Here is a 21,833-nt window from a genome sequence, read left to right as displayed (position 1 = left end):
GTATAGCCTCTGTAGCCCAGAAGAACTGATTTCACAGCAGTTCACAGCAGCAGCAGTTCTGCTGAAGGTGGGCTGACTGAGGGGAGGAGTTTCAGGGTTGTCTAAACCACACCTGGTTATTTTCAGGTACTGGCTACACAGCACACAGCTTTCAGATCTCTTGGAAACTTACCAGGCTGTTGGTGGAGTATAGATCTGGGGAAGTGACCAGATAAGTGGAGGAAGTTGAATTAACCAGAGTTGGTGGCAATGAAGGGCCCACCTATATGACTCTTCTTAACTACAGATGCTGAAACCCTTTTCCTGCCTGGCCTTCTGCAAACTTCCTGCCCCTACCCCCTCAACTCTCCACACCTTTCTGGGCTCTTTGCAGGGAACCAGGAGTGTCAGAGAAGGTCATGGTCCTTGTAGAAGGAAGCCCATGACCTACGCATATGACCTCCCATTCTCTAGGGGGAATGAGGCAATGCTGGCTGTGATTTGGCCCAAGGGAGCCTCTGAGGAGCTGCCCTTGCTATGCTAGAATTCAGATTCCCAATAGTTTCTAACCAAATGGGTGGCTGCAGCGAGAGGCATGGTTTTCTTGGGACATCTGCCTATTATAGAAGTACTATTTTGAAAACTGTTTGCATTTAGTTATTTAATATTGAATAAAAGAATCATAAGAAAGATGTCTGATTTTTTCCTAATGAGAAATCACTTTTGGGGTTTTGATTTAATCATAGGGCCATAAGATGAATTCAGTTTAAAATAGTGCATAGAACTGTTCTGACACAGGTCATGAAAAGTTCATTAAAATATTCTAGAAAAGATAAAAAGAAATAATGACTTTTAACAAATGCCACAAAAAAAGCAGAGTTTTTCCCACCTCAGTATCCTTGACTAGCACTCAAGCTGGGGTGCTCAATTATTTAAAAAAAAAGTAGTCCATTATAAGAGAAAGACCTAAATAGCTAAAACATAATAGTGAGAGAGCAAACAAACCCTACAGGAAAAGGGCTGATCTCAACAGAATCGACAAGAATCTTTCCCACTGAAGTTATTACATGTATTTTTTTCCCAGCAACTCTAAATGAGGTCAGGCTCCATTGGGCCCTGAGACCTGGTTTTAGGGATATATCAACACCCATCACGCTGTGAATCCTGTGCCTTTACACCTCTAATTGTTTGGGTTTCTTCCAGTCCCAAAGGCAGTAATTCAAACGGCTCTTGACTTCTTAAGCCATCTTGATTTCCAGAAGCTCAAGCACTGCATTTCTTTTCATGCCTAGAACCTGAAATTGGCTTCAACAGCTTCTTTTTTCTTCCCTTTAAACACTTAAAAATACTGCTCTCGGGTAAGCAGTAGAGAAAGCCTGCACCCTCCCCCAAAACAGGCTGCAGGGAAGGAGAGACTAGGGGAATGGCTGCCTGACCCGGCCCTGGACAGGAGGATGCCTGAGTGCTGGCCCTAGGGGACAGCTCCTGTTAGCTCTGATGCTTCTTTCAACTCAAGCTGTGGATTGAAAGTGGAATACAGTAATCAGAGAGGGATTTCTCCCTCTTTCCTCAATGACCTTCTTTGTGTATTAGTGCTAATTGAGAGTCAATCAGGTGGCCCAATACAGTTGACTGGACAGAAGGGCCATTTTCTTCTTCTGATTGTGATGGTTTGCTTTCATGGTGCTTCGAATGGAACCCAGGAATTTATACATGCAAGACATATGCTCTACCACTAAACTACATCAATGGCTTAAGTAAGTGGTTTTGACATTAAATCCTCAGGGATTCTCCATTAGTGTTACCTTGTGTTTGTAGAAATACACATTGTTAGTCATGAACCAATAAATTGTTCTCTGTTAAAAGAGTAAAGGATAGGTGTCCACCACAACGCAGTGGAGTTGGCTTGAATTCAGCTGCATCCTAGATGATAATAAACTGTTGCTTTGGTTTCAGAGCAGAGGCCAGGGTACATGTAGAATTGGAATAATAACATCCGGTGTCTGACTGTATTTGTGTTCTACTGCTGCCATAACAAATTAGCACAAACAAAGTGACTTAAAAATACAAATTTCGGGACCAGAATAATCCTTGGAACCCATATGGCCCTTTGACCCCCACCAATGATCCCCAAGCACCACTGGGTGTGACCCCCAAACAAAATACAAATTTACACTTAGGACTGAAGAGATAACCCAGTGGGTTCAACTCTTCCCTTGCATGTGGCTAACCCAGAATGAGTTCCTGGCACCACATATTGTTTGCTGAGTCTGCTGAGCACTTTTAGGAATGGATCCTGAGCTCAGAATCGGGAGCAAATCCTGAGCATAGCTGGTATGACCCGACTACCAGTCCCCCTCCAAATACAAATTTATTCTCTCTTAATCCACATTACAAACAAACAAACACTGTCCTCCCATTATTCATTGATTTGCTTGAGCGGGCCCAGTAACATCTCCATTTTTGAGACTTGTTACTGTGTTTAGCATATTGAATACATCACGAGTAGCTTGCCAGTCTTTGCCATGCAGGCAAGATACTCTTGGTAGCTTGCCGGGCTCTCTGAGAGGGGTGAGAAATTGAAGCCGGCTCGGCTGGGCTGGCTGCACGCAAGGCAAACGCCCTACCGCAATTTCTGATACAATTTTCTTGTGTTGAATTTTCATCTCTTACCCTCAACTCTCCCTTGGTAGCCATCACTCGCTGTATGCCTTGGGACTGGGTAGGATTGGGCTGCAGTGAGCCATCACTTGGAACCTTATTATCAATGTGATTTTTTTCTGTTGGAATAACCTTCTGTGTCTATTGTCAAAGCCCACACTTTAGGTACTGGTTTTGGCTCCATCCATGCAAAGTTGTCCTCTGGGCATTGCATCCTGCACCTTCTAACTTCCTGGCAGACTCCACATGATTATTCCCTAATCAGGCCTTTCCTTGGCCCCTGCCAGTTTGAGTGAGAACCTCATTGCATTATTCTCTAGCCACTCCTTTACCTGCAAGTTGTAGGACACTGTACAAAGCACTCGGGAATCCCAGAGCTGTAGACCCACCTTGACTTTTATTTAGCAGCCTGCGTTCTGTGCAACGTAGGATTAATTGGGTCTCTGCTGCCTCCAGCACTTCAGTTCTCAGGGAAATATTAGAGAAGACCTGAAACTGCCAAGGAGCCGGCTGGTGATTTAATTTTCCCTAATTTGTTCTACCTAGAGGGAAATTGCCAAATTAATAGGAAACCTGATCTCACAACTCCACTGCAGTACGTGAGTGTTTGCTCTGGGAATGGGGATTGATGGGCTCAGATGGTAGGTTTCAGACACTGTGTCCAATGGAATAGGGCTTCCTGGGAGTCCCCAGAAAGCTGTCCCCTTATCCTCCTGCTGTGCGGCCACAGGGTTGAGCTATTGCCTTGGCATTTCTGCTAAATCAAAGTTGGCTCTCAGCTCTCTTGACAGAGGCTGCCCTTCAGTCTAGTCTAGCAACCCACAACCCTGTGTTTTTTTTCCCTCTAGTACAACTGGCATTGTTTCCCTTACTTCAGAGTTTCCAGATAAGCCTTAGTGTGTAGCTAGAATCCAAAATTGTACTGCATTTGGTTGCTTAAGGCTTGTTGAGCCTTGGCACTGCTGCCTGAGATGGGATTCAGTCTCTAGCTTTCCTAACACTGTTCTCAGGATGCTTTGGTGTTCCAAGTGCACTGAATCACATCTTCTCATATCATGCACTGTGGAAGACATTTAGGAAAATGTTATTCTATTATAAGATTTATCACACAGTACTACAGTGATTTATTTGTATATCTGGCTTCCTTACCAGACTGTGATTTCCAAAAGGGCAAGAAATGTATCTTACTTTTCTTTTGTGTTAGGAACCTAGCCCAGTGCTTCTTTGTAGAGTAGAGTTTGTCGAGGTCACCAACAGCTTTCAGCTCTGTTCTCTTCTTATTAAAAATACCAGTAATCATTTATTTATTCATTCGGCTTCATAGTTCTTCCTTCTTTAAGCATCTTTTCCCCCTTGGTACCTGTGACTCCCTGTGCTCTTGGTTTTCTCCCCAAATATCAGAGACTCTTCTGCAGTCCAACGACTGAATCCTTCCCCCATCTATTGCCTGAATATCAAAGTTTCCTGTCCTGAGTTTGGAGAGATCCTCTGCTCCAGCACCACTCTCTCCCCAGGGATGTCAGACAGATCTGTGACATAAAATTTTCTATAAGCTGATGGTAATTATGCTTCTGTCTCTAAATGTGACCTTTCTTCTGAGCTTTAGATTTATGTCCAACTACTTATTTGTCATCTTGTCTTACATATCAGTGTTGGACAGGTCCCAAACAAAATGAGAAAATTGCTCAAAATTTTACCAAGCAGAACTTTCATTTTGCATTTTTAAAATTCTGACTTTATTTTTCTTTCTTTGGCCGCACCTGGCAGTCCCCAGGGACTATTCCTGGCTGTGGCTCAGAAATGACCCTGGCAGTGCTTAGGGGACCATATGTGGTGCTCAAAATTTGAACCAGGGCCAATGGGATGAATGGAAAGTAACCAAGTCCCTGAATTGTTTCTTCAGTCTTATCTTGTGTTTCTTTATATATTTGTAATAGCATCATCAGCCTGTCTGCTATTCATATCTAAAGTGAAAATAATTTCAATTTTTTTACTTTCCTTTTTAGCCTAATACTACCTATGTAATTACTTGATATATTGTTTGCCAAATATTCATTTCGCTTTTCTGCACTCCTTAGAGTGAGAACCCTCCCTTTCATCCAGTTTATATTTCACTTGGTCAGGGAACTCATATTGGTCATTGAGAGGTTAGCAAATGTTCCCAGAGATGAACCCCTAACTGCATTTGAGAAGCATGTTCTGGAACTTACATCCTGTGTATTATGTATAAGTTTTCTCTCAACATCAAAAATCACCATTTGTTTTGTGATCTATAGAAAAGGAAAGACCTTCTACAAGCTCTTTCCCCCCCAATTTTATTTTATTAAAGCACTGCAAAGACAAAGTTATTCATAATTGTTTTTTTTTGATATATAATATTCCATCATCGATCCTACCACAGTGTCGACTTCTCTCAACCAGCTCCTTTTTTTTTCTGCCAGTTGGCACAATAAAAAATTCTGTCAGGAAAGGACACTAGAGTTCCCCTCCCCACCCCAAGGACTGAGCCCCGGCAGCCAAAAACCTCCAGAACCACATGGCCACAAATGTGGCCAGGCAACATGTCATACCTCACACCGCTAATATTTCAAGAGTAGTGCACCACATTTGATGGGGGTTAAAGTAAAAGGCACCAATTTTAGAGGGAAATATATTTTTACATATATATATACACATACAAAATCACATAAGGCTCACCTTAAACAACATGTTAGTAATCTCTTATAGAAGGGCTTAATGGCCTCTGGGTGAAAGACAACAATCTTCACGCACTCTCCTCTAAGGAAACTTTTTGGATTCAATTTCAGTGGTTTTTCATAACAAACAATACAAAATAAATTATTTTGGGTCTTCTTTGGGGCAGGGGTTGGGCTTCAATAAGGAAACTCCCAAAATATGTTGGTGGGAAGGTGTAATGATGGTGGGATTGGTGTTTCAATATTAAATGTAATCCAGTATTGTGAACTACTTCATAAAATTTTTAAAAATTTAAAAAATAAAAATAAATTAAAAATAAATTTTAAAAAAAGAAAAGGAAAGGACACTAGATGTGTCCCTCTACCATAACTGGCCATCCTACAGTAACTTTCTGGAAAGGTCTTCCTACCAGCCTCTTTACTTTGGAGTAGTACTAGCTTAAACATTCAGAGTACTTCTCTGCCATCATATTCTCTTGCACTATTCCCCAAAACTCTTAACTTGTCTGACTTTTCCATTCTTTCTACTCTGCAATATATCTTGATTCCATCTTATTTATGATGCATGTATCTCATGTAAACTTTTCATGCATTTCAGGTTTTGTATTAGACAGATTTATTTGACTCTAGAATATTGACCCATATTGAATAAATATCATTCATATTTAAAATAAATATCAATATTTATTTGATGTTTAATGTAATATTTTGTATGACAGAATTTCTTCATTGTTCCTCAGCACACTTAAAATATTTTTGACGCCCTCTCCTCTCTGGAAAGAAAGATGGCGGCCGCACGGGAGCCTTGTGGACAGCAGGTTTGAGCCAGGGGTGGGGGCTGCAGGGACCTCATGGGGAAGGGGGGCGTTCCAGTCCGTCCTTCATGCCCTACCGAGGTCACCAGTTGCCCCCCATGAGCGGCTCTCCGGCACGGCCAAGGCCCCAGAAGCACAAGGACTTAACGCAGAAAACCAGCCGTTTGGAGCAGAAAAGCGATTGGACTATGTGTTAAACCACGCCATCATGCCTGCCCGGAGGGGAAAGGGTGTTGCCCCATTCGCCCTCTCCTCTCTGGAAAGGAAGATGGCGGCCGCCAGGGAGCCTCATGGACAGCAGGTTTGAGCCGGGGGTCAGGGGCGGCAGGGGTCTCATGGGAAGGGGGGCGTTTCTGTCCGTCATTCACGCCCTACCGAGGTCACCAGTTGCCCCCCACGAGCGGCTCTCCGGCATGGCCACGACTCCAGAGCACAGAAACCAATCTCTTAACTATCTAACTTTTAATAGAAATACTTCCAGGGTTAATAAGTAAAATAGCAGAAATCCAAAACTGCGCGGCCGTGATAGCAGCCGCGCAACATCATTTAATTCTCATCATTTAATTCTTAAAACCCAGCTGTAGAAAGCAAATCATTTCACAACGCTTTTTCAGCATGTCTGATTTGCGGGGGGGGGGGGGGGGGGGTCGTAAACTCTAAATAATAATGGTGCATCTTTTATCGAAACAATGAATCTAGTCAAAGTAGATAGAGTATTAACTAGAACTCATCTGCCTCACAGGAATTGGGAGGGGTGGGAGGTGGGGTTCTATTGGGGTTTGCGGTTAAAAATAAGTATTGGTAAAGGGAAATGTGTTTGATATTTACATGACTGAGACCTAAACCTGAAAGCTCTGTAACTTTTCCCATAGTGATTCAATAAATAAATAAATTGTAAAAAAATTTTTTGATTGATCTAGTGACTTGTTTAGGTGATGGGAGGCAGTTTGGGTCACACCCAGTGATGTGTAGGGCTTACTCCTGGCACTGTGTTCAGGGATCTCTCTGGCAATGCTTAGAGATCCATATGCGGTGCCAGGGATTGAAGTGGGGTATGCTACATGCAAGGCAGATGCCTTAGCCCTGTTCTATTTCTCTGGCCTTGGGTACATTATTATTACTGTTATTATATTAGCTATATTTTTCCATTTACCATTCCAGATGAATTTTAGAATTATTTTGCCATGTTCCCAAAATAATTTTTACTTATTAAAAATTATTCTTTGTACTATCAAGTTTTTCTACCTATAAGATAGACACATCTATACATATCCTCTTTTTTTATTAATAAAACTTTCAGACTTTCATTACATAGGCCCTATGGTTTCTTTATTAATTTTAGGACTTCATGCCTTTTTCTACCACTTGCATAATGTTCTTAAATGTTTCTTTATATCCTTCAAATGATCACTGTTACATAGAAAAAATGGATTCTTGCATGTTTATTCTATAGCTTACCATTTTTTTAATTATACTCATTAACTATGTGTTGTCAATAGATTCTCTTGATAGGGGCCAAAGAGATAGTATAATGATTAAGGTGCTTGTCTTGAATGTGGCTGACCATGGTTCAATTCCTTGGCATCACATATGGTTCCCCAAGTATTTCCAGGAGTTATCTCTGAGTATAGAATCAGCAGTAAGCCCTGAGCACAACTGGATGTAGCCCAACCTCCCAATGAAACTAAAATTATTATTATATGATTTTCCTACTCTTTTAAAATAATTATAATTTGAAATTGAACTTTGTATATCAATAAGCTAATCAGAGCTTCTGAACAATGTTATATAACTGTGTTTTGAAAAATTTTTTTCAGTCACATGCAAATAATTTTTATTGATTTTTTAAAATGCTATAGGCAATAATTAACTTAAAATGTATCATAAAGTTTAATGTACGAAGTAAAACCATAAAACTTTTAAACGCAGTATTCTATTGTGTGACCAAAACCTGTCATGAACAGCTTTGTAACTCTGTATCTCACAGTGATTCAATAAGAAAGAAAGAAAGAAAGAAAGAAAGAAAGAAAGAAAGAAAGAAAGAAAGAAAGAAAGAGAGGCAGGAAAAAAACTATATTCTTGGGTTAGGTACTACTTTCTTAGATAAGACACTGTCACTGTCACTGTCCTCCCGTTGTTCATTGATTTGCTCGAGGTAGCACCAGTAACGTCTCACAACAAATTGTGAGTCTTGTTGTTACTGTTTTTGGCATATCGAGTACACCACGGGGAGCTTGCCAGGCTTTGCCATGTGGGCAAGATACTCTTGGTAGCTTGCCGGGATCTCCAAGAGGGGGTGGAGGAATCAAACCTGGATTGGCCGCGTGCAAGGAGAATCTGCTGTGCTATCGCTCTAGCCCCTAGATAAGACACAAAAACTGTAGCACTGTAGCACTGTCCTCCCCTTGTTCATCAATTTGCTCGAGTGGGCCCAGTAACATCTCTATTGTGAGACTTGTTGTTACTGTTTTTTGGCATATCAAATATGTCACAGGGAGCTTGCCAGGCTTTGCCGTGCAGGCAAGATACTCTTGGTAGCTTGCCGGACTCTTCAAGAGGGGGCAGAAGTATTGAACCTGGGTCGGCCGCATGCAAGGCAAATGCTCTATCTGCTGTGCTATCGCTCCAGCCTCTAGATAAGACACAAAAAGACTATTTATAAAAGAAAAATATTTACTTAGGTGAAATCAAACCTTTGCTTTTGAAAGATACTTGTCTAAAAAGGAAAGACAGACCAATCTGGAAAAATACATTGCAAAACACAAATCTTCTAAATAATTTGTACTCGAAATTTATAAAGAGCATTCACATAATGGCATATTTCCAAAAACATTGGAAACAACTAGTGTTGGTGGGGATATGGAGGAAAAATAGCCTCATTCACTGCTGGTGGGAATGTCCTCTGATTCAGCCTCTATGGAAAACAGCAAGTATATTGCTCAACAAAGTAAGAATAGCTCTTTCAGAAGGCCCAGAGATACCACTTCTTGTTAACTGCCACTAAAACACAAAAATCATTAATTCAAAAGAATATCTGTATACCTATGTTCATTGCAGCACCTAGTACAATGGCCAGGATATGAAACAACCCACGTGTCCAAGTGTGGACCAGTGGAAGTTAAAGTGTAAATACACAATGGAATACCATGCAGTTGTAAGCAAAGATCAAATTACGAAGTTTGCCACTATGTGGATGGATCTGGGGTATATTGTGCTGACTGAAGCCAGTCAGAAGAGGGAAAGATACAGAACAATCTCTCATGTGTGGGATATAAAGATACACAGTCAGGGAATAACAGATTACTAAAGGCAATAGAACCTGAGAGCTGGTACACAGAGCTAAGCTTACCTAGAGGAAGGGACTTGGGGATGAAAGTGTTCTTCTGGACATTGTGGAGATAAGCAGGCACTCTGGTGATGGTTGTGGTGTTGGAATAATGTATGCATGAATCTCTCATTAACAATATTATAATCACAGTCCTGCAATAAAAATGGGACAGGGGAAGGAAACTCAATAAGAAGATAAATGAATAAATATAAACGAATAAACATGAATGGTTTGGGCATTTCACCAGAGAAAATTTATTAATGGCAAAACAACCCATGAAAATATTCTCAATGCTGTTAGTTATTAGTGAAATAAAAATTAAAACCACATTAAGAAGTTACTGTGTGTTCACAGACAGCCAAAATGAAAAACTGCCAATAGCAAGTTCTTGGGAGGGTGCAGAGCAAATGCGAGTCTTGTAATGTGTTGATCAGGATGTAGTGGTATAGCACTCTGGAAATCAGTTTGGCAGTTTCTTATAAATATGTACACAGTATGACCCAGTATTTCTGTTTTGGGGCATTTGTCCAATAAATATATATGTGCATATTATAAAAACACATAAATGTTTATAAACTTTTGACTCATTCTACTCTAAAATGAAATAACTCACATGTCCTTCATTCATTAAGTGGACCACTCTTGCACTAGCCCTGGTGAACCTCAAAAGCAGTGAGCTAAGTAAAAGGAGCACAGAGGCTATTATATGATTTTATTTGAAGGCATTTTTGGGGAAGTAAAGAAATAATATCAGTGGTTGTCAGGAGAGCATGGGAAAGGAGCTTGTGGGAAGTTCTGGGGGTGGTGTAAATAGTTTATCTAGTCAATGTTGTGCTTCTTTAGTGACTGAATACATTTGCTAAAACATCAAAGAGTACACTATTTAAAGGGGTAAACTCAGTTTATGCACATAGCATAAAAATAATCTTTAAAAACTAATAAGTAACATCAGATATTCTCCATGCTTTGCTCTTTGTTTAACTAGGAATGTCATTTTATTTTGATCATAGGTTTGAGGAAACACATTATTCCTTATTAATTTTAGGAAGAGCCCTAAGGTTTCTTAGCCTTCAATAACAGAAACTTACCCTAGATGATTAAAGTAGGATAGGATTATATCAGCAGGTTCCTGGATATCTCAGAAAATCACTGGAACAAAGGGATCCTGGACATTTGGTGCCACAGCCCAGTATCCACACAGATGACAGAGGAGCAGCCACCTCATCCTGGAGCATGAACACAGCGGCTGAACCGCCACCACTGCTTGCTTGAACACAGTTCCTTGTGCTTTTGTTGCTATGGTCCCTGCTGTTATTACCGAAACCATCATAAAATTCTCTTCACTAAATAATACTGAAATTAAAAACTACTTATCTCTACTGCTGGGCTTCTCTGCTCTGCCATCTTTGATAAGGCTGAATGCATCAGCGTTGCTGCCTGGGTAAGTTAGTGTAGGAACAAAGAGGCATTCTGCTGACCCCGGGAATTTAGAAAGGGGGAATTTTCCAGAAAACAGGAAGGGGCTTCAGATAAATTGCCACTAAAAATACCCCACACCTGTCCCCATGTACCACATATTTCTTAGTATGTTAGATAATGACTCCTTTAGGAATTGTTGAATCTTCACAAATACTCTTCTTGCTTCTGCTGAAATAATCATACAGTTTTTCTTATGAACACAATGATATTTTCTATAAACTAATTCACTCGTATTAAAAACAACTTTTCAATCTTTGGGGAAACCCTACTTGGTTATGGTAAATTATTCTTTTAATATACTCCTGAATCCAATTTCCTGGCATTTTGTCTTGAATTTTCATGTCTATGAGTGAGATTGGTCTCATTTTCGTTTATTTCATCCTGTCTCTTTGTCAGCTCCAATGATATTCCGGACCCTTCCTCTCATGCCCCTGGGCTTAGATTTGAGTCCTGAAATCTTTTTAATAAACTACAGGCTTCCCTACAGCCCGCATGGCTCATGGAGTGTTAGGAAACTATGGGAATAGACACATATATGATGAGAAAGTCCAGATGCCCGAGGCACCCCTTAAATTACTCTGGGACATTTACTAAGGGCCAACCAGGTGCCAGCTGCTGAATTATTTAACCTGAAGCTTAAATAAGCTTCTCCTCTGTGGGTAGAATTCAAATAACTTGTGAGAATCATCTGGAAATTGAGACTGTGAAAAGTAGACCCAGAACTCTTACCTAGTCTTCCCATGTTTTATGGTAGGGAAATAAAAACTCAGAGAAAAGGTATCCAAGGAACATACCCAAGTTTCTCTGACTTTCCAACTCTTAATCTTTTTAAACATCTTAATTTATTTTTTAATGTGCCTACACAGGCTGGAGCGATAGTACAGGGGATAGGGTGTTTGCCTTGCACGTGGCCAACCCGGGTTTGATTCCTCTGTCCCTCTCAGAGAGCCCAGCAAGCTACCAAGAGTATCCTGCCACACAGCAAAGCCTAGTAAGCTACCTGTAGCATATTCGATATGCCAAAAACAGTAACAAGTCTCACAGTGGAGACATTACTGGTGCCTGCTCGAGCAAGTCAATGAACAATGGGAGGACAGTGCTACAGTTCTAATGTGCCTATACATGGTACTGGGGATTAAACTCCCAGACCTCACACATGTGAAGTATGCTCACTCTCATTAGCCACATTTCCAGTGGACTTTTATTCTTTCAAAGACGACTTCATAGACAGGACAGTGGAAAAAAAAGAAAAAATCATATTCAGACCCTGTCAACACTTTTCAGTCCCCTTCGAGCAATCACTTGATCACTTGACACCCCGTTACTCATTGATTTGCTTGAGTGGGCGCCAGTAACGCCTTCATTCATCCCTATCACCTGCTAGTGTAGCCCAATGGAATCTGCTTGTTCTAGGAACACAAAAAGCCTGCCTCAAACAGATCATTCAGGGTCTTGATGAAGAAGTCTGACCATCTCGTAGGTGTGTGGTCATGCAATCTTTTGATGTCCCATGGAATCCAGTTGGTAATGGCTCTAGTCCAGCGGTCATCTCCAAATCTCATTATGTGTCCAGCCCATCTGATTTTCAATACCTTGGCAAATAAGACAGTGTCCCTGATTCTTGACTGTCAACGGAGGTTGGAACTCCGAATTCTTTCTCTCACTTGAGCAAAGTGTGATACTCCAAGCATAGCTCTTTCGATTTCTCTTTGGGAGAGACCTGAATAGCATTCTCATCCTGTTTTTGTAGGGCCCAGGTCTCTGAGGCGTATGTTAATGCAGGAAGAACAGTGGAATTGAAGAGATGTGCCTGGAGCCAGGGGTTCTTCGTCCTCTTAGCTATTTCTTTGATGCTCTTGAAGGCGTTCCAAGTCACTCTCTTCCTCCTGTGCAACTCAGGTGCCAGGTCATTTGTCATGTTGACTTCTCGACCTAGGTACACATAACTGTTGCATTTGGAGATGTTCATTCCATTGAGAGTGAATGGAATGTCAGGAATGAGACCGTTTCTCATAAACATTGTCTTCGTGAGATTCAGCCATAGTCCGACCTTTCCACACTTGTTTTTTGAACTGTCACTGTCCTCCCGTTGTTCATCGATTTGCTCAAGTGGGCACCAGTAACATCTCACAACAAATTGTGAGACTTGTTGTTACTGTGTTTGGCATATCAAATATGTCACTGGTAGCTTGCCAGGTTTTGCCCTGCGGGCGAGATACTCTTGGTAGCTTGCCAGGCTCTCCGAGAGGGGTGGAGGAATTGAACTCGGGTCGGCCATATTGACCACTTGCAAGGCAAACGCCCTACCCGCTGTGCTATCGCTCCAGCCCCAAAACAAAAACACCAATAGCATCTAAATGCATATCAGTTTGGTCCTAGGTCTCTTCCAGATCCCCTGAAGGTAATGCAGATTTTTGCCGGTCTGCCCCCTGCTTCAAATTCTGAGTAAAAATATTTCTAAGGATCATCAAATACAGCCCAAGAGCTCTAAGTCCAACTGTCTAGACTTGCATCCCTAAGTGTCCACATTTCAGTTGTGAAATATGGTGTTCTCTTTGTTTTGGGAATACACCTGCCAGGGCTCAGGAATCACTCCTGGCTGTCCTTGGGGTGCTATGTATGGTACAGGGAATCTAACTACAGTCAACACCATGCAAAACAAGTGCCTTAATTCCTGCCTGTCACAAACTGCCTTAACCTCTGTCTTGACCCCTGCCTGTCTTAACCTTCCTGTCTTAACTATTTTTCCAGAATGAAAACTAGGATTCTGAAGTTTCATTTTTTTTTATCTCCAAAGTGGAATAATGAGAGAGAGAGTAAGCCTGTCCCAGGCTCAGAGCAAACACTTATCTCTATTAAGAGCCTATCCAGTGCTGTACCTATGTCTGACAGTGAAGCTGCTGAGATAACAAAGACTCCAAACTATCTATTTGTCTGTTTATTTCTTTGAGGGCCTTACCCAGAAGTGCTCAGGGAACCACATGTGATATTAGGGATTGAACTGGGGTCATCACATACAAGGCAAGTGCCATCCTAGTTGTACTATATCTGGCTAAGCCATGAATTTTTCTGTAGATCAGACATCTGTTCAAAACACATGACTTTCTACTAATGGAAATAATCACTTTAAAATACAATACCTTTTATTTTTATACTGAAGCAGTATTTAACAGAATTTGAATGATGATCAGAAAATGTTCCTGCCATCCCCTCTAGCTTGCTTACATTTTAGGGAGATGCTCAAGTGCGCTCAATCTTCGCTGTTCACAGTTCCGGGCATCAGTGACCCAAGCCCAGAGCCCACTCTCTCCCATGTCTTGCTTACACCAAGTGGCGTCCAGGCCAGCACTGTGTATTCAGCCCAGCACTCTGTGCTCTGGTCTTTGATTATTTCTTCTTCTCTAAGCTCAGTGGCACTGAGAGTGGACCTAGGATCCATGCACATAACTCCAGGCTGTCCTTGTAGGTACCCAGCATATCCCTGCAGGGTTCTAGCAGACTCATGATCTTTGCTTCCAAACTGCTATGTGAATTTCCAGCTCCAAAGTCCAACACTACCCTTCGGGGGACATTGAAACTGCTATTACAATGCCCAGCAACAAATCCTTTTCTCTCCTCTCTGTCTCTGTCTCTTTCTCTCTCTGGCTCTCTCTCTCTGTGTCTGCCTCTAACCACAGGTGTGTATGTGCATGCATGAGTGTGTGTGTGTGTGTGTGTGTGTGTTTGTGTATCTTACTGTTTCTGCTTTACTAATCCAACCCTGACTTGACACAGATACACATTCTAACTAGAGAAAAGTTGAAGCTGATGCTTAGATCAGTGCAGTAATGAAGAGGGCCAGGGTTTCCTAGAACAGTCACAGGTCAAAGGGCATGCAAATGGTTACCCTCAAAAAGTTATGCCTAGGCTAGAATCCAGTTGTGCAGGAGACTCTATGACTAGGTTTGTGTCATTGTATTCTATGTTTGCACAAGAACAAAATTGCTTCATGTTACATTTCTCAGAATGCATCCCAATCATTAAGCAATGCACGCTTATAGTAGAAGCATAGCTGGCAATATCTGCTCTTTATAGTGGTGTAGGATGTGGGAAAGTAGGCTCTCCTAGCCTAGAAAGGAATGTGAACAAGCCTAGAAAAAATGTAAAGTTAATGGATGAATGAAGATCAATAGACCTGGTCCATGTGAGCCATGTTGTCCTGGCCTCCTGGAGTAAGGCTGTGATGGTATTGAATAGAGAGAGGTTGGTAGTTACACCCATACCTCACCTGCCAAGTCATGCTTTCATGGTATCTGGATGTGCACACTAAGCATATAAGACTGAGAGAGGCAAGTAGATAGGAAAGGGGCCCCAATCAGGAACAAAGGCCAAGGAAAGGAATTTCAAAGAAGGTCATCAACAATTCCAACTCTATCCTCTTGGCAACCACGCTAGCAACCTTCTTTGAAATTCCTTTCCTTGGCCTTTGTTCCTGATGGAACTTCTCTTAGAGGGGTTCTGGCCTTCTCTGGGTCTGTTGGTGCCAGGTAAGATTTTTATCAGGCCTTAGTTCCTGTGTTCAGAAGGAGGTACTGACAGCCTTAGGGCTAGCTGATTATTACTTCCTAGGAATTCCACTGCCATTGGGGCCCCTTTCCTATGGACAAAATCAGAACACAGGCTCGGTCAACATATGCACATGCTTCCTTTGTTCCAGGTGACTTTTATAAGGTTTTTTTTTTCACCAAGCTGCCCCATATACGGCTTTCTACCTGTGTTCTGCTTTTGTCCATGTGGCCAAGCACATGTGGTGCCTGTGCACATGTGTGCCCGCATCTCTCCTCTTTGGATGTGTACTGGGGCTCTCTCCAAACCTTTGAAGAAGCTCACATTTTGAAGGTGTCACTCTCTCTCCCTTTTTCTCCCTCTTTCCCTTTTCCCCCAACAACCCTTCAAATAAAATCTACTTTTACTTCACTGCCCATATTCTCCTGAAATTCTATTCTGTGAGAAAGACAAAGACCTGAAAACCCTGGGTAAGGCTTAGGACTGACTTTCCTTTCCTGCAAAGAGCAATTCTTTCCTCCAGCCTGAGTCTACAGCTCCCCAAGAAATCAGATGGTGGGGATTAACTCCTGTGCCGGGCAGAACAAGTGGACATCAGGTGGGGCTTATTGGCTACCTCGTGAGGCTGGCTGGACTGGACTGGACTGAAGGTTCATGCTGTGTAGGGCCTCATCACAGACTTGATCAGTCCTAGTCTTCCCAGCCAGTTCCAGGACGGCAGAGGTGGATCAGGATAAAGTGGCCATCCCTCTCCTCTCCACTTCACATAACTCACCCTGGGAGCATGGAGGTGAGGTGGCAGAGGCTCCTCACATAGTTTGCTTCAGTTCCCAGCCTCTTCATTAGTGGTCCACACAAGGTCCCTATTTTTATTTGCTTGTTTGTTTTTGGGCTATGCCCAGCAGTGCTCTGAGCTTACTACTGATTCTGTGCTCAGAGATCACTTCTGGCAGTATATAGAAGACAATGTGTGTTGCCGGGGATTGAACCTAGGTCAACTTCCTGCAAAGAAAATATCCTTTTATCTTCCTGTGCTATCTCTCCAGCACAAGGCCCCCATTTAAAAGCCCTCATTGACAGACTCAGAGACAACTGATTGGTGAGCCCATCCTAAATGCATTCAGGTTAGGGCTGAGACTCTTCCTTAGGAATTGCATCTAATCTTGGGACATCTGTTTTTCAACCATTCTCTCTCTTCTTCTTTCAGCAGCTATGCTTTCCAACCTTTGAATCTGATCGGATGTTACTTAACTCTTAGGGTTTCCTGGGTTGCAGGAGATTTACTTAACATGGAACAATGTAAAAAGGATGTGAACATAAGGAGGGAAAAAAAACTGGAAAGTTTCCAACTAAGCCATAAGACCAATAAAAAAAATATTAGCAATGAAAAAGAATTAGGGGAAGAATGTGTATTAACCAAGGTTTGAAAGCACGATGGTCCCAGAACAGAATTCTAAATAGATTCCCTGATATCTCATATATTTTATCTGGCAAGAGACCATGAGAAGGGAATTTGGAGACTTCAGAGAGCACAGCTTAACTTTCAGTTCTATTGTCCTTAGAAGACCCAGCTGGAGGGATTATCCAGGAGTTCCCTGTCCATGAGAAGGGAATCTGGAGACTTCAGAGAGCACAGCTTAACTTCCAGTTCTATTGTCCTTAGCTAAAAGACCCAGCTGGAGGGATTATCCAGGAGTTCCCTGTCCCCTGCTGCAGCTTCCCAGTAGCTTTGGGAACAGAGTGACAGTTTTCTGTTGAGGGTTGTGCTGCTTGGAGTCTGCTCAAGGAGTTTGGCCACTGAGAGGGCAACCAGGAGGCCTTTGCTGTTCTGTTTCTCTCCTTTGACTATATACTAATATTTGCAGACTTTATTGCTAGAATAATATTGGTAGACTGGAAAATTCTTCATATCAAAATCCCTGGGACCAGTGAATGTTTATTTTGCAAAAAAGGGAGGGGGGTTGTAGATGTGATTAAGTTAAAGATTTTGAGATGGGGAGATCATCTGAGATTATTGGAGTTGTTTCATGTGCAATGCCATGTATCCTTATTAGAGAGAAACAGAGGGGTTCAACACACATTCAGGTAAGGTGATATGTAGATGGAGCAGTGACTTGATGCTGACCTGAAAGACTGGCGTGTTACTGATGTGGATCAAGTTACAGAGCACTTACTCTGCATGTATGAGGCTCTGGGTTTGATCCACGGTAGTATATACTTACCTCTCAACCCCCAACAATGACAAGGGTGTCCCTGGTGACTTTACTAAGGCCAAACATCACCAGGAGTGGCCCTCACAACAGAACATACTAGAGTGTTGTGGCCACTAGCCAAGGAAAGTTGGTGTCCACTGTAAATTAGAAGAGACAAAGAATAGATTCTCCTCAAGATTCTCTGGGGATATTGCTATAGCTATGGTATTGCCAGTTGAAGCACACAGAAAGTGAATCCCATGACACAGGCCTTTGCAATGGAAAAAGGCTTTGTTGCAAGCTACTAGCAAGGACAAAGGAGTAGAGAGCTTAAATCTGCCTATCTCTCATCGCTTGGTTTGAAACTATCTAGGGAAATGTTTATGGAATACATGCTGGAGTTGGATTGGTCAGATGGAAAAGGGAAGTTAGGAACATAAAGTATGCCAAATGATTCTTCTTGTTTGTATGTGTGTTGCACATGTGATTTTAGGGAACAAGTAGAATAAGTATGGGGTCTGAGGTGGTTTTGGATTCACAATGTCAAGTGGGAGCTTCTCCTTCTTTAGTCTCTTCCTTATGCATGTCTATCTTTACACCCAGGGAGAACAGGGTCTGGGCTTTCTCTTCTTCCCTTATTTATTTAAAGAACTTATCATAGGCCTACTGTTTATGAAAAATAACTTGAGAAATATATTTTAGTTCTCGTTTAACAGTCTATGGATAGGCCTGTTCTATTTTGGGCCATGATTTCAGTATGGTCCTGCTGAACATGTTAATTTCAGCACAGTCATATTGATTTGGGCCTGTGGACTCTGAAATGCTGAGACAGAAAGTGTCTCTCAGGATACTAAGTTTGTAGCTAATTTGTTAAACAGGCACCAGGAACTAACACAGAGCTCTGTGTTTGCTGTGAAATCTGCCCTTTGTTAATGTTGGTTAACAAAGCTGGAATGGAAGGGTGAAGCTCTATGTGAATTTACTAGGTCAGTTTAAATCTTACCCATTAAAAAGGTACTCAATCAGAATAGATAATGGGATAATTGGGGATGGTGAGAGATAACGCGAGGTAAAATGAAATCTTCAGCCAGTCTCTCTCTCTCTCTCTCTCTCTCTGTCTCTCTCTCTGTCTCTCTCTGTCTCTCTCTCTCTCTGTCTCTCTCTCTCTCTCTCTCTGTCTCTCTCTCTCTCTATCCTTCTTTTTCTCATTCACTTTCTCTGCAGCTTTTGGCACTTTCCTCGAATATGCCCAGATCAGGTAGAGCTTGCCTTCCCAGATAGATGATTGAGTACAGGCAGACCTCAAAGGCCCAGACAGTGGCAGCATATAAGCAAGGCTCAGATGCCCAGGAAAGCTACTGAGAGTATCTCGCCTGCACAGCAAAGCCTGGCAAGCTACCTGTGACATATTCCATATGCCAAACACAGTAAAAACAAGTCTCAAAAAATGGAGACATTATTGGGCCCGCTTGAGCAAATCGATGAACAATGGGAGGACAGTGTTTGTTAGTTTGTTTTGCTGATCATAGGAGTCTCATCCACAAGCACAATGACTTGGAAAGCTGGGACAGGACGATAGAAACTGCAGGGGTACGGTTGAGAGGCCCAGAAACACCTAGGTACAGAGCACAGGGATCTTGCCCATGTGCACCCACGGCCATGACTGGGGATTAAGGAAAACTAGAATTTCTCTCAGGGAACCATTGGCATACAATCCAAGAAAGGCTCAGTGACAGGATTTTGGAAGTGATACATTGGGGCTGGAGCGATAGCACAGAGAGCACAGAGAGTAGGGTGTTTGCCTTGCATGCAGCCGACTCGGGTTTGGTTCCTCCGCCCTTCTCGGAGAGTCCGGCAAGCTACCGAGAGTATCTTGCCTGCATGGCAAAGCCTGGCAAGTTACCTGTGGCATCTTCGATTTGCTAAAAACAGTAACAGGGTGTCAAGTGATCAAGTGATTGTTCTAAAGGGACTGAAAAGTGTTGACAGGGTCTGAATATGATTTTTTTTCTTTTTTTTCCCCCACTGCCCTGTCTATGAAGGCGTCTTTGAAAGAATAAAGGTCCCCTGGAAATGTGGCTAATGAGAGTGAGCATACTTCACATGTGTGAGGCCTGGGAGTTAATCCCCAGTACCATGTATAAGCACATTAGAACTGTAGCACTGTCCTCCCATTGTTCATTGATTTGCTCGAGCGGGCACCAGTAATGTCTCCATTGTCAGACTTGTTGTTACTGTTTTTGGCATATGGAAGATTTTTAATCTTCCAAGTTTTGTATGCAAATCTTTCATACAATTCTCAAGAACCTGCAGAAACGTCCACTTTCTCAGTAACACTGGGACAGATAATAGGGCCTCTAGGAATGGTGTGGTACGGTATGTGGTGTGATGTGGTATAGTACAGTGTAGTGTGGCATGTTGTGGTATGATGTGGTTGGTAGTGTGATGTGTGGTGTGGCAGTGTGCTGTGGTGTGGGGGGGGTTGTGGGGTGGTATGGTGTGAAGTATGGGGCATGCAGGACTCTCATGGGAGGTGGGTGGTGGGAGAGAGGTGAGCTCTGACACAAAAGAAGTCCACTGGGAACACAGAAGCAGAGTAATTCTGGGGTTTCAGATTCAGACAGAGTCATGATCCTGTCCCGGTTTGCTGCTGTGTGGTTGTTTGATTTTAGGCACATTATCTAATTTTTTTGAGTTTTTGTCCTTGCTTAAGAAAAAAACAATACACACCACACTAAAATAAAATAAGATGAAAGGCAAGTTAAAAATAGTGCACAGCATCTAGCACATTTAAATGCTAATTAAGTGATAATTAAAGGGTGGTGACTCAGGCAAGGTTCTGGCAACCTAGCCTCCTTGAGTATAAATCCCTCAGGTCAAAAAGGGTGGCAAGAGCTGCTACACTGCACCTTGATTCACCCCCACCAGGCTGCATCCAGTCCTGTGAGTGGCAGGAACAGAGTTCAGAGCAAGAAGCACAGGAAGCAGGGCCAATTGTGGGGAAGATGGCAGTGACCAGGTGCATCCTATAGGGTCCAGCAGGATTAACAAATTTGTGGGGTCCAGTACAAAATGAACCTATGAGGTACCTTGTTGAAAGGTTATTACATATTTCCAGATAGCCATGGCATAGCAGTAAACTAAGCCCTAGACTTCTTGGTCCTGTAACTTATTCCTTGGGGCCAAGGGGAGTTCAGGACAAAGTCCACCCATGTTATCTGCAAAGTCAGGCTGTAAGGAGCAGAGTCATGTCAAGTCCTGTATTGTGAGAAAGAGAAAGAGGAATCACATGCTGATGTGACTCCTTCAGTCTTAGAGTCCATGTTTCTTATACATCTGGGGGTGCTGACGGTGACTGTCCCCGCAAGAATGAGCTCCCAAGAGGTGACCTAGGTAAGCACACAGGGATGATAAGGACCTGGGCCTCAATATTATTTTTCTTTTCATCCTAGTCTCTCAGACCCTAATTGATAGGGACCTGGCCTTTTAACTCAGAACCAATAGGAGAACCCTGGAATTTCTTATTTACCTGTTATTTGAGTAGTCAGGCTGGATTTTTGTTCTAGAGAGAAGGTTTAGATCTGCTACAGGTGTGTTGCCTGTATGAACCCTATTACTGATCACAGCAGCAATGATGGAACCATTTTCTTAGTAAGCTACAAAAAACAGCTAAATACTTTGAAGTTATTATCTTCTTTGTATTTTATAATTTCTTTCTTTGAAAAATATTAATAATAATGACTAGAGCTGGAGCAATAGCACAGCGGGTAAAGCATTTGCCTTGGCGACCAACCTGGGGATCAATTCCTCTGTCCTTCTCAGAGAGCCCGGAAAGCTACCGAGAGTATCCTGCCCTCCCCGCAGAGCCTAGCAAGCTCCCTGTGGCATATCCGATATGCTAAAAACAGTAACAAGTCTCACAATGGTGCCCGCTCCAGCAAATCGATGAACAATGGGAGGACAGTGCTACAGTGCTACTAGCAATGCTACCATACCACCCTCAGTAGCAGCATTCAAACCCTCCACCACTATCCCAAGGCACCTTCTTCCCCACCTCCATTTTTTCAACTTCAATTCTTTGTTGTGTTGGGGCTTTGTCAGCAAATATTATCATTAAAATTCATGCAATTCCTCTTTT

Source organism: Sorex fumeus, unplaced genomic scaffold, assembly GCF_029834395.1.
Source record: "Sorex fumeus unplaced genomic scaffold, SorFum_2.1 ptg000030l, whole genome shotgun sequence".
NCBI classification, from domain to species: Eukaryota; Metazoa; Chordata; class Mammalia; order Eulipotyphla; family Soricidae; genus Sorex; species Sorex fumeus.
The sequence above is the reverse complement of the archived record's forward strand: the minus strand, read 5'-3'. Positions refer to the sequence as shown.